The sequence below is a fragment of the Dendropsophus ebraccatus genome, chromosome 13 (assembly GCF_027789765.1).
Source record: "Dendropsophus ebraccatus isolate aDenEbr1 chromosome 13, aDenEbr1.pat, whole genome shotgun sequence".
In the NCBI taxonomy this organism is placed as follows: Eukaryota; Metazoa; Chordata; class Amphibia; order Anura; family Hylidae; genus Dendropsophus; species Dendropsophus ebraccatus.
Window position 1 is genome coordinate 58,757,246 of NC_091466.1, and position 13,996 is coordinate 58,771,241.

The following is a 13,996-nucleotide window of genomic DNA, read 5'->3' on the forward strand; positions in this document are numbered from 1 at the left end:
GAGCCCTATACAGTATTATTTGGAATAGTCAGTAATCCAGTTCCAGGTAGACTCGGAAACAGAATATCAGGATTATACTATATTCTTTGATGGAAAAGTCTAGAGGTCAACATCTTCTAGCAGGATAGTCACAGCTTTGAGAATGGGCCTTTTTTTTTTTTTAAATTTAGAAGACTGAATAAAAGTTGCCCTTTATCTGTCAAAGACGTAGACTTCATTTTGGTTCTGTTCTCTTTTTTAGCTCCCTCTGGTGGTTGTTTTCTGTTTCTAAAATTCTAACCTACAGTCATTTATTACAGACATCTTATATATCTATTATTAATAAGTAAATATGTTCCCATTTAGTTTCTGGAGATTGACAGAGATCATAACTACTCCTCTTCTGTTGTCAAAATATCTCTCTCTGCTGCCCCCTATAGGCTATAAGCTTTTCTCCATAGACTCCCTATCCCCTGGATCAATCTCTACCTTCATTGTTTTGAGCTTCAATCTTACAAAAATGAACCCAAAGAACACACGAGATGCCACAATATTAATAGCGGGAGTGTTTTCATATCCTCATTAGAAAGAGTAAAACATGGCACAATAGACCCTGGTTTTAATCTCTGATAAGAACAAGTCATATTATACCGATTTAATCGCAGCAATTAGAATATACGGCATAAAGAACGAGTGGTAGATGGAGGCAACGTTGTGCTCTGCCTAGGACAGGTTACCGGGATATGCAGCAATTTTTCTTGATTGCTTTCATTTAATGGATTTGAGTTGCCGGAATGGGAAGATTTTAGGGGCGACGCGGCGGGCTGATACAGGGGTGATTAGTCACACTCGCAGGCTTGCAGCTGTAATTCAAATGTCTTCTATTCTGAGATCTCTTCTTTGTGATTAGGAATAAATTGTAGGAACAGGTCAGTTGTAGAAATGCTTCAATTTGCCTTCACACAATGATGGTGGTAAATGAAGCAGTATTTTCTAAAGCCCCCTACACCTCCCTTTTAGCTTCACCAAGCAGATGTTGCAAAATCTCCTCCGCCCCTTATCTCAGGCAAATTTCTCCATTACTTATTAGGGCTATTACAGCCTAACAGGGCTTTTCTGGCCATTAAATGTGGACGGTGGTGTCTTCTACCAACTCACTAGGTAATATCTTAAAGAGTCTTTACCGCAAACAGAGGTTCTGCATGTGGGAACGAAATCACCAGTTTTGTATGTTACGTGACCCTGGGAACAACTAATTTGAGGCAGGGGGAATCTCATTAAAGTAAACAGAGACAAATCATTTTCACGCAGGGGAACTCGGTGGCTCTATGAAGCCGACATGTCAAATTCATTTGCTACTGAGGGACAACAGGCTGATTATAACTCAATAAGGACTATATTATCAGTATTGAAGTCCTTCAGCGATATCACATACAGGTGGAAGGTTCTGCATAGAAGGAAAAATAACTTTACTGAGGAAAGGGATGTTATGGGTGATTCGAATACAGGAATATTCGAATAAATGCAAAAAATCAAGTTTATATACATGTACTGTATATGATAACTGTATATTCACTTATATACTCGTTCATAGTGAATTTATATTATTTTTCTTGTATAGTTACATATAATGATTATATTTCATCACAATACTGTTAGGCTGGGTTCACACTGCGTTTTTGCAATCCATTTTTTTCATCCGTTTTTTGCAAAAAAAAAAAAGAAAGGATGAAAAACAGATTGCAAAAATTTGTGTGCATCCGTTTTGATCCGTTTTTCAATTGACTTCCATTATAAAAAAAAAAGGATCAAAACGGATCATTTTTTTTTTTTTTGACGGACACAAAAACGTTGCTGACACTTTTTTTTGTCCGTTAAAAAAAATGGATCCGTTAAACGTATGCTGAAAACACAGTGTGAACCCAGCCTTACCGTTCTGTATTTGGGGAAAGTGTATGTATTATTCTATTTTTATTTATGTATTATTTATTATTATTATTATTATTATTATTATTATTATTAATAATGTATTTTGTATTTAGGCTACAGCTTAGGCTGGGTTCACACTGCGTTTTTCCTATCCGTTCAACATATCAGTTTTTAATTGGTTACTTTTAATGGACAGAAAAACGCAGTTGACACTATTTTTGTGTACATTAAAAAAAATTGCATCCATTTCGATACTTTTTTTTTTGTCCTATAATGGAAGTCAATGGCAAAACAGATCCAAATGGATGGCACACAATTGCCCCCCCCCCCCCCCCCCCGTAAAACTTAAATGGATAGGAAAAACGCAGTGTGAACCTAGCTTTACGAGGACGATCAGAGAGACATGTATTTTATGGGAAAGAATGGCCTTTTCTCCCAAATGGTCGGCAGGCAGGGCAGAGCCAGGTGCGTTCTTACCTGCAACTCAAACATCACAGACGAATAGAGAAAAAAAGACTTGATGTTACTAGCTATGAATTTATTCAAGCCAAATCCTTAGGGTGCCTTTACACAGAGATTTATCTGACAGATAAATCCAAAGCCAGGAATGGATTTGAAAAGAGGAGAAATCTCAGTCTTTCCTTTATGACCTGTTCTCTGTTTATAGTCTGTTTCTGGCTTTGGCTTCAAAGATCTGTCAGATAAATCTCTCTGTGTTAAGGAAACTTAGTGGTCACTGATAATGGATAGTGGTCTCTAATGGTCACTCTGATTTCTCCTTTCAAAGAGATTCTACAGTAACTTAAAGTGTAACTGTCATTTAAAAGAAATGTTCAGAAATCAATAGTACAAGTGATTTTAAGAAACTCTGTAAGGGTACAAACCCACACACCGTATACACAGCAGATACGCAGCAAAAACGCAGCAGATTTGAAGCAGATTTGATGGTGCAGATTTGATGCTGTGTTCAGTTATTTAGATCTAATCTGCTGCGTATTTGCTGCGTGTTTGTTGCGTATTTGCTGCGTATCGCAGCAGTAAATAAGCTGCGTATACGGTGTGTGGGTTTATACCCTAATAGATTTTATTAGGCAAAAGAGTTTTCTTCTGTACTCACAAGGCTGTTTTCCAGCCTCCCCCCTCTTCTACCTTCTTATCAGTTGCAGAAAAGCAAGAGGAGCCAAGGGGGATGAGTGAGCAGGAAGAGGAGAGAACCAGCCTCTGCAGTTTGCACTTTAGGAGCCAGCACAGCACAACAACCTGCAATCTTACCTCATCAAGTTCCCAGACCAGCACTGAGCAGTCTGACCTGTGAATCCAGGTTGTTATTTGCCATTAAATGGTCATTCACTCGATTTCAATAGTGTGAACATAGCCGTTCTGCGTTTTTTAATCCACTCCTGGTTTTGGTTGCAAAATAGTGACCAATATACTGAGCAACAATACTGTGTGTGAAGATAGCCTAAAGGGTAACTCCAAAAATCTTTGTTAAAAGAAAATATTCTAGACAAAAATTTTAGTGCAAATGTGGTGAGCCCCTGGTGTGATGTTATGTCGGAGGATCAGCCGGTCACTTACTAGATGGTGAGGTGTGACACCACTTCTGTGCTGGTTGGCCAAGATACAGCCGGACCGTGGAGTGTTACTTCGTGACGCCAGTGCCGGTTGGGCACACAGGTGTGATGGCACGCCTGCTTTTAGCTTACAAGGCCAGCTGTACTCTTTTCCCCTGTGGTCAGTGTCCTGCCGGGTTGCTACGGGGTCCCTTGGGTTAGAGAGATCACGGATGGCCAGAGTGGTGTAGTGACCCTCCCGGACTATAGGAACCCCCACCCATAGAAAAGGGGGAGTGTCCCAAGGTTACGGTGTGTACTGTGTCGGTGGAAACAAAAATCACAGAGTCTCTTTCATTTAAATAAGCTTGGGTTTTTACTAGAAAGTGCTTGGTTGTAGTAGGTTGCAAGATTATCATGTATCTCTTGATAAAGCACCAGGTAATGCGCTTGACAAAAGTTCCAGACAAATACTTGACAATACAGAGTAGAAAATGCAGTGTATCCGTGTATTGACCTTGAATTAGTCTTCACACCACCTTATGCCCACTAGACTCGGCTGAACCTTCCTAGAGGGTGACACAGACCCTAGACCTTGTTACCTGAGCTGAGCAGAATGCTGAGGGTTCCCTGCTGACACCCACGCTGCGAGATAGAGTTCCTAGGCTTATCGTAACTTTCCTCTATCCGGATCAGTTCCTAGCATCTGTGGCTTTTGTGGATACTGTCCTGCTCTGTTACTTCTCCTAGTCCACATTGTGGGTTAAGGTTGTCTCTGGCTTGTCCTCTCCTAAGAGGGGATTAATAGTGCATAGTGCTGTGTAGCGTCACTAGTAAGAAAGTTGTTTGAGGTGTACTGTCTTGCGTCCCATATGGGGTTCTAGCTACGACTGACTTGAGGTACGGGGACCTGGCAGAGGGACAGGGCCCAGATAGGACTACTGTGGGGTGTTATCTAGCTTGTGTCCTTCCTCCACAATGCCCAACACAAAAGACCTTTGCACCTTCTCTACCCATGTGACTTACTTCCCTAGCGTAACTAACATGCGCTGTGAGTGGGTGAAAAGTGCAACAGAAGAAATAAGAAGAGGGTTGATAGGAGAAAAAAAAACTGATTCCTACTGGTCTGCAAATTCAGGTGACACATAAAGAAACAATACCCCTTTACACCCTTTAGCTTTCATCACCACACTGTAGTCCTATCAGTAGTCTGTATAATAAGTACAGACTTTTGCAAAGGGTGTATACAACTGTAACATCCGTGGTAGGACACCACACAAAGTCCTTATCTAAGTTCCCCCCTGATACCCTTCATTTGGTTTTATACCTTTTCTGAAGACAGGAAAGTGAGAGCATGTCATTTCTTTTATCCTCCCCAGCACTTGTGAAAAAAAGAGGTCTGCTCAGACTTCTCCTTTAAAGTGATACTGTCACCCCCTCATTCTATGTGCAGTCCTCCACACCATCCATAAGCTTATATGCTGCACATTCAATACATACCTGTATAACACTTGTCTGTGTCTACTTTCTGCTCTAAAATGGCTTCATTTTATTGATGGACAGTGTCACGTAGGTGGGGCTTCATGGCAGCTGGGCTATGTCCCCTATATGGACAGTGTCACCTAGCTGGGGCTTCATGGCAGCTGGGCTATCTCTCCTATATGGACAGCGTCACCTAGCTGGGGCTTCATGGCAGCTGGGCCCCCTCTCCTATATGGACAGCGTCACCTAGCTGGGGCTTCATGGCAGCTGGGCTATCTCTCCTATATGGACAGTATCACCTAGCTGGGGCTTCATGGCAGCTGGGCCCCCTCTCCTATATGGACAGCGTCACCTAGCTGGGGCTTCATGGCAGCTGGGCTATCTCTCCTATATGGACAGTATCACCTAGCTGGGGCTTCATGGCAGCTGGGCCCCCTCTCCTATATGGACAGCGTCACCTAGCTGGGGCTTCATGGCAGCTGGGCTATCTCTCCTATATGGACAGTGTCACCTAGGCAGGGCTTCATGGCAGCTGGGCCCCCTCTCCTATATGGACAGCGTCACCTAGCTGGGGCTTCATGGCAGCTGGGCCCCCTCTCCTATATGGACAGCGTCACCTAGCTGGGGCTTCATGGCAGCTGGGCTATCTCTCCTATATGGACAGTATCACCTAGCTGGGGCTTCATGGCAGCTGGGCCCCCTCTCCTATATGGACAGCGTCACCTAGCTGGGGCTTCATGGCAGCTGGGCTATCTCTCCTATATGGACAGTGTCACCTAGGCAGGGCTTCATGGCAGCTGGGCCCCCTCTCCTATATGGACAGCGTCACCTAGCTTGGGCTTCATGGCAGCTGAGCTATCTCTCCTATATGGACAGTGTCACCTAGCTGGGGCTTCATGGCAGATGGGCTATCTCTCCTATATGGACAGCGTCACCTAGCTGGGGCTTCATGGCAAATGGGCCATTTCTTCTACATGGACAGTGGCAGTTAGGCTCTATCTCCCAGGTGGGTATAGGGCCTAACAGCCATGAAGCCCCACCTAAGTGACACTGTCCATTTAGCAGAGATGGCCTAACTGCTATGAAGCCCCGCCTAAGTGACACTGTCTACTGCTAAAATGAAGCCAGGGTTATATAGATTTATATTAAATGTGCAGCATCGAAGCTTGTGGATGGTGCAGAGAACAGCACATAAAGGGGGTGACAATATCACTTTAAGCTGATATGGAAATGCGAATGGTAATATACTGGATGTGTACATCTCACGCAGACTGCACGCCTGGAGAATAAAGGGGCATTCGTATGTTACACAATTACAGGCCCATGCATGGACAATGTGCTATGAACTGGAATTCGGCACTCCCGGCACCATCTTACATGATGATACTGTGAGCTCTAAAAAGTTTTAATCTTTGCGCTACTGTACTGAATTCCAGTCCATAGCACTTCATCCTTATATAAGGACTGTGCATGGAATGTATGAACCCCTTATGTGGTTCAGCAGAACTCTTCTGCTGATGTGTTGTTTAGCAGTACTGGACCTGGATGTTCATGGAATGGCAGGTAGATTTAGTAATAGGACCTGCCATTCCCTCCCCACTCCAGTACACCTCTTGTCCACAGGTGCAGCCATTACTCCAGCATAAAAGGCTGCACAGAGCACAGTCTGGAAGCCACTGACCTGTTAGTACTCTGCTATGTTCACACAACGTATGTGTTGTATTTTTTTAACAAGTTAAAAGACAAGGATCAGCCAACATTGTGCATGTCGGCTGATCATTGCCTTTTAACAGGAGCTATTAGGGTGCGTTTACACAGACAGATTTATCTGACAGATTATTGAAGCCAAAGACAGAAACGGACTATAAACAGGGAACAGGTCATAAAGGATAAATCTCTCTGTGTAAACACACCATTACACCAAGCGATTATCATCGTAATGGACAATAATCACTTGGTGTGATAGGGCCTTAACAACTTACACGGATATCCAGCAAAAATCTTTTTCTTTCATATCAACTGGTGTCAGAAAGTTATATAGATTTGTAATTTACTTCTATTTAAAAATCTTAAGTCATAAGCTGCTGTATGTCCTGCAGGAAGTGGTATGTTCTTTCCAGTCTGACACAGTGCTCTCTGCTGCCACCTCTGCCACACCTGCAGAGAGCACTGTGTCAGACTGAAAATAAAGCATTTCCTGCAGGACATACAGCAGCTGATAAGTATGGGAAGACCTGAGATTTTTAAGCCCTTAAGGACCGAGCTAATTTTCGTTTTTACACTTCCGTTTTTTCCTCCTCTTGTTTATAAAGTCCAATTTATAACTATGTTTACTCACTGTCTTTTTCTGGCTGTTTTACGTCCATTGTTTTGGATGTTTGGCATTTTAAAGGTAAAAGACGACCGTTTTTGGATATAACAGCCAGCATTGTCAATAATGTTTATTATTTTTAGAGCACAGACATTATTTGTAGAGATGAGAGAACCTGGAGCATACTCGAGTCCATCCGAACCCGAACTTTCGGCATTTGATTAGCGGTGGCTGCTGAACTTGGATAAAGCCCTAAGGCAGGGGTGGGGAACCTCCGGCCCGCGGGAGGCATCCGGCCCCTGACACCTCCAGATGCGGCACGCGGCTCCCTGTGACGTGCCGCAGTCTGGAGGAGAAGGAGCCGACACTCACCGCATACTCCTGTGTCTGTGACAGCTGCCAGGAGGATGCTGTGAGTGCCGGCTCCTTCCCCAGCAGAGCGGCGCACATCTTCTGTCTCCTGCAGTTTGCGGCTCTCCTGTGATGTGCGCCGCGCTGGTGAGGCAGGAGCCGGCATACACAACATCTTCCTGTGTCTGTGCTGGCTCCTTCCCCAGCCGAGCGGCACACGTCTTCTGACTCCTGCGGGCCGCACGCGATGACGTCAATTCATCGCACGCCGTCTGCAGGAGAAGACCGGCACAGAAGAGAGGAGGGAGAAGAGGACCTGGACAGCGTAGAAGCAGAGAAAAGGTGAGTGGGATGTTTATTTTTTTTTATTTGGAGCAGGCACTGGGGGTTAACTAGGCCACCAGGGACATGACTTAGGGGCTTAACTAGTCTACCAGGGACATGACTGAGGGGGTTAACTAGGCTACCAGGGACATGACTTAGGGGCTTAACTAGTCTACCAGGGACATGACTGGGGGGGTTAACTAGGCTACCAGTAACATGACTAGGGGGGTTAACTAGGCTACCAGGGACATGACTGGGGGGCTAACTAGGCCACCAGGGACATGACGGGGGTTAACTAGGCCACCAGGGACATGATTGAGGGGTTAACTAGGCCACCAGGGACATGACTGAGGGGGTTAACTAGGCTACCAGGGACATGACTGGGGGGGGTAATTAGGCCACAAGGAACATGACTAGGGGGGTTAACTAGGCCACCAGGGACATGACTGAGGGGCTTAACTAGTCTACCAGGGACATGACTGGGGGGCTAACTAGGCCACCAGGGACATGACGGGGGTTAACTAGGCCACCAGGGACATGACTGAGGGGGTTAACTAGGCCACCAGGGACATGACTGAGGGGGTTAACTAGGCTACCAGGGACATGACCTGGGGGGGGGGGGTAACTAGGCCACCAGGGACATGACTGAGGGGGTTAACTAGGCCACCAGGGACATAACTGAGGGGGTTAACTAGTCTACCAGGGACATGACTGGGGGGTTAACTAGGCTACCAGGGACATGACTGAGGGGGTTAACTAGGCTACCAGGGGCATGACTGGGGGGCGAACTAGGCCACCAGGGACATGACTGAGGGGGTTAACTAGGCTACCAGGGACATAACTGAGGGAGTTAACTAGGCTACCAGGGGCATCACTGGGGGTTAACTCTGGCTACTGGGCATCACTAAGGATTCACATCAGGTACAACGGGCATCACAGAGGGTTAACTACAATAGCAGGGGCACTAGGGGAACAATACTTTGCCTTGCCCCGGGTGCTGCAAACCCACGCTACTAACTGCCACGCACGGTATAACATTGAGTTCGGCCCTCGAATGATTTTATTAATGCCCGACCGGCCCTCAACATGGAAAAGGTTCCCCACCCCTGCCCTAAGACTATGTGGAAATCATGGATATAGTCATTGGCTGTATCCATGTTTTCCAGACAACCTTAGAGCTTTATTCAAGTTCTGCAGTCCCAGCTAATCAAATGCCGATCGTTCGGGTTCGGATCAACTCGAACCCGAACCCGGTTCGCTCATCTCTAATTATTTGGTCTCAAGATGACGGCCATTTAACCACCCAAAAACATAGGGTATCAGTAGTTAGTGGGTTATAAAAAGGACTGTATTTTTTATGAAAAGGCCCTTGTATCCAAACCAGTGCTGCACTGAACGTTTCTATTGAAAATAATTAATTATGATAATTCTTAATAGATTTACTGAGTGTTGATCTTCATTTGTGAAGGGAATAGAATATTTATATTGTGGCTTTTAAAGGGGTTATTCAGAATTAGAAAAAACACAGTCACTCTCTTGCAAAAACAACACCACCCCTGTCTTCAGGTTGTGTGTGGTATTAAAATATATCGTTATAAATTTCAAAATCTAAATCAACAGTAGATGTGAAATAAAGTAAGTTTGTAATTTACATTCATTATTTTTGTTGTTGTTATCATGCTGTAAAACAAAGCTGTACCTACCAGAAATCCAGGTCCATTCTTCCGAAGGCAGATTTTTAGACTTGTGGTGGTTGAAAAATCAGACTAAACACAGGAATTCCGGCCAGTAAAGAAATCACATGACTGCCTTGTCTGTGAGCGATCAGATGACCTGGGAAACAAATGGACTTCCTGTTTTCTGACTCTTTTAGAAAAAAAAATGAGTCAGGAAACAGGAAGTGCCGTGTTCTCCATTAAAACAAACAAACAAAAAATTTATGTAAATTGCAAACTTGCTTTATATTACATCTACTGTTGATTTAGATTCTGAAAGTTATAATGACAGCGACATCAATATTCCAGGCGATTTTAAGAAACTTTGTAATTGGGTTTATTAGGAAAATATGCCATTATCTGCATTCAAAAAGACTTTCCCCAGGTCCGTCCCCCCTCCTCTCTCTCATTCACTGCTCATTATCAGGAAATCTCGACTAGTTTAGATCAGTGGAGCCCTGTCTAATCTATGGAGAGGGGAGGGAGGAGGAGGGAGATTAGTCACCAGCAGAGAGCAGAGAAGAAAGGATTACACAGTTGGAGCTGTATGAAAGCTGGTATTCAGAGGTCAGAGAGGTCAGTGCTGACTTCAGAAGAGATATCCTGGTGATGTAGCAGTAAATTAAGGATACTATTACACAAAGCAATTTTTCGACGATCAACGATTAACGATAAACTAACTCAAACGACTGATATGGCAAACGACCTGAAATCGTTCACCCAATTACACGGAACAATGATTGTTACTTATGATCGATGTTGCGTTTGTCCTGTCGTCGCTATTGCGAACGACCAAACAACGTCTTATTACATGCAAACGGTTTGCAAACGATCAACAATAAAAATAGGTCCAAATTCTATTAAACAACCAAGGATTTCTCGTTGGTCCTTTAATTGTTGTCTGCTATTACACTAAACGATTATCGTTAAAATCCGAACGATTTAACGATTTTTCGAACGATAATCATTCCGTGTAATACCACCCTAACTCTTTGTTGTCCTGTTTTGGTGCCTCATTTCTCTCCCTCCCCTCTCCATAGAGAACCATGAAGACGGGGGAGAGCTTCAAACTGCTTTTTCATGATAAAAATGCATTTTTAGGCTAATATACACAATTACAAGGTTTCTTAGAATCGCCTGTACTATTGATTTCTGCAAAATAAATAAATAAATAAATGAAACGACAGTGACACTTTAAGCTTCTTTCAATGGAACTTAGCTGCAAAACCCACACCCAACCTGAGGACTAGTGTTGCTGTTTCTGTTCTAAGCCTGGATAACCGCTTTAATATCAGATGATCACAGAGGTCTCAGGAAGGCAATGTTCACACTGGACTATACTTTTATCTGGAAATAAATATAAATATTAAAATATAATTAAATATAATATTAAAATATAATTTTATTAACTGCAGCAGCATGAATAATACAGTGAACACTAACATCCATCCAGAATTCATCAGTTCTCTGCTTGCTGTATGGCTAGGAAGAAGTTAAGCCCAATCTATTGAATGCAGTGACTATGGCTCCTGCACTATTTCAGCATTTGTCATCATGTAAACTTAACACCTAGAGAGAGCTTTGTCAGTTACAAAGAAGAGGAAATGAAGCGAGAGTAAGTCTCATCTTCTTCTCCTTGTTTTATGCTTGGTTGGTGAGACATCATTTACAAGCTGAGAATAATTACTTGCAAAGCAACGCGCCACCTTTCCCAACCAAATTCATTTTCTGCCGCCGTCTCTTTTTATTTTCTTATTTGTTTGATGGCGCACACAACAGTTTCTTGCAGTTTATGTACTGCTACTTTGTTCTGCTCGGGAAACAAGACACAGTCACATGGAATGAAGGGGATTTCATTTGTAGCCAAGTACCCGGAGCTTCGCTTGGCATGTGCTTGTAGGTAGATCAGGGTGTTAGTTGGCAAACATGTACTGTGAGCAAGACATCTCGAGGACACTAAATGTGTGTTTATGGTGGTTAACCACATGCTTTAAATTGGAATTTGTAGCTACAGCGGTAAAGTTTTTGTTATTATAGTGCTGGATCCTTAGTAGGGTTCTTCAGCCATTCCCATATGCTTGGTTAATCCTAACAATTAGTATAGTCTATAGCGTAAAGATAAAACCATGGGCATCTTTCCACTGCTGTTCTTGTCTGATATATATTTTGTATATAATACTGAGGTGTTACTGAAACACAGAATTTCCTTTGGCAGGCTGTACTAGCAGATTTGACATGGCAGTGATGGAAGTCTTCAGGTCTTGAGATATGAACCCGGTATGAACCCGAACGCTCGGCATCAGATTCCCGCTGTCTGCCCGCTCCGTGGAGCGGGTGGATACAGCGGGAGGACCGCCTGGAACACTGGGATATAGCCTATGGCTATGGCTGTATCCCAGTTTTCCAGGGGGTCCTCCCGCTGTATCCACCCTCTCCACGGAGCGGGCAGACAGCGGGAATCATTGCCGAGAGTTCGGGTTCGTACAAACCCGAACCGAACTCGGTTCGGACCATCCCTACCTATAACTCCATGGCCAATAGTGACTGAAGCATCTAGGCAGTTAAAGGAGAACTCCGGCCAACATGTATTTTTTAATATGTTATTATATCAGCAAAGTTAGACAAATTCCTAATGTACACTAATTATGAGAAATGCAGATATAGTGCTATTTCCCTCAATTTAGTAGATCAGGCAGAATTCAAAAAAAAAAGTAATGTCACGGTCTATACCTGTATGGTCCAGCAGGGGGCGCAGTATATGTAGAAATTACATGTAAAAATGATAAGTTCTATTTTTTTACATTTATTTTCTACATACACTGCGCCCCCTGCTGGATCCTTCAGGTATAGACCGTGTCGTGACATCACATTTTTTTTTTGAGAAATTGAAGCCTACCTGATCTACTAAATTGAGGGAAATAGCACTATATGTGCATTTCCTATAATTAGTGTACGTTAAGAATTTGTCCAACTTTGCTTATGTAATAACATATTAAAAAATAAATTTTGTCCGGAGTTGTCCTGTAAAGATCAGCATCTAGTTGATCTCTAATGATGGGCACAGATGGGATGTGTCATCTGCAGATAGTGTGTGTCAGTTCCATACTTCCAGCCTAACTTATAACGTACCTATACATTGAACGAGCACTAAAATGCTTGAGTGCCCGTTACTTGAGTCGAGCATTTCTCAGTTTTCACTTTACTAGGTGTCCCCTGTCTGGCAGAGAGGATGGTGGTTAATCTATGAGATTTTTTGGTCTAGTTTTTGTATATTTGGTCCTTGGAAGGGGCTGGCTACTATATGGGGCACTACTGGAAGGGCTGGCTGTTATATGGGACATTTGGGGGGCTATTATATGGGTCACCATTGGGAGGGCTGGCTACTAGTGATGAGCGAATACTGTTTGATCGAATAGATATTTGATCGAATAGTATTTATCGAATATTATCGAATAGTTCGCCGAATATTCGATAAACATTCGATAAGCGTTCAAATACCCCAGCATCCGGTTTTTACCTCCAAGTGGTCGAATAGATGTTTTTCAATAATCAAATGCTTGTTCCCATAGACTTTAATGGGATCGAATATTCGTTCGAATATTCGGGAGATATTCATACAATATCGAAGATTCAAATATTTCACTATTCGCTCATCACTACTGGCTACTATGTGGGGCACCAATAGTAGGGCTAGCTACTATGTGTGACACTATTAGAGGGGTTGGCCACTGCATAGGGCACAGTTATGGGATTAGCTACTGCTTGGGGAAAACAATGGGTAACTACCATTAGGGTTGGGGTTTAACCATGTCATAGCAATTTATCTTATCATTTATCATATTGCACAGTGCTGGGAGACGCACACCACTGACAGTGCCAGTAGCGCCGCATGCACTCTTCAATAAATATCATGGTTGGCCCGCGACTTTGTCTTATTTTTTAATTTTAGCCCACTGTGTACTTGAGTTTGACACCCCTGCTCTACACAGCTCTTCATTCTTGCTATTTACAATGAGTAAATCTATGTTTTGCCTACTCTGAACCTTGTAAGCAGCTCGATTTACTCATGAAATCTACTACCCAGCAAATCTGAAGTGACCTGTCAAATAAGTATAAGCTCTCAGTTATATTTTTACTCCTTTTATGTTCTATAATATCATAAAAGTAGTGGGAAATAGGATAAATAGTGAATATGGATAGGATATTGTGACTTCAAAGACAGAGTATCTAAGAGGATAAAGACTGTGAAGATATGGAGCTAGGCAGTATTTCCCACCTTCTAAGAGCCATAACTTTTATTTTTCCCTATACACAGCCTTATAAGGTTGGTTTTTTGTAGGACCAATTGTATA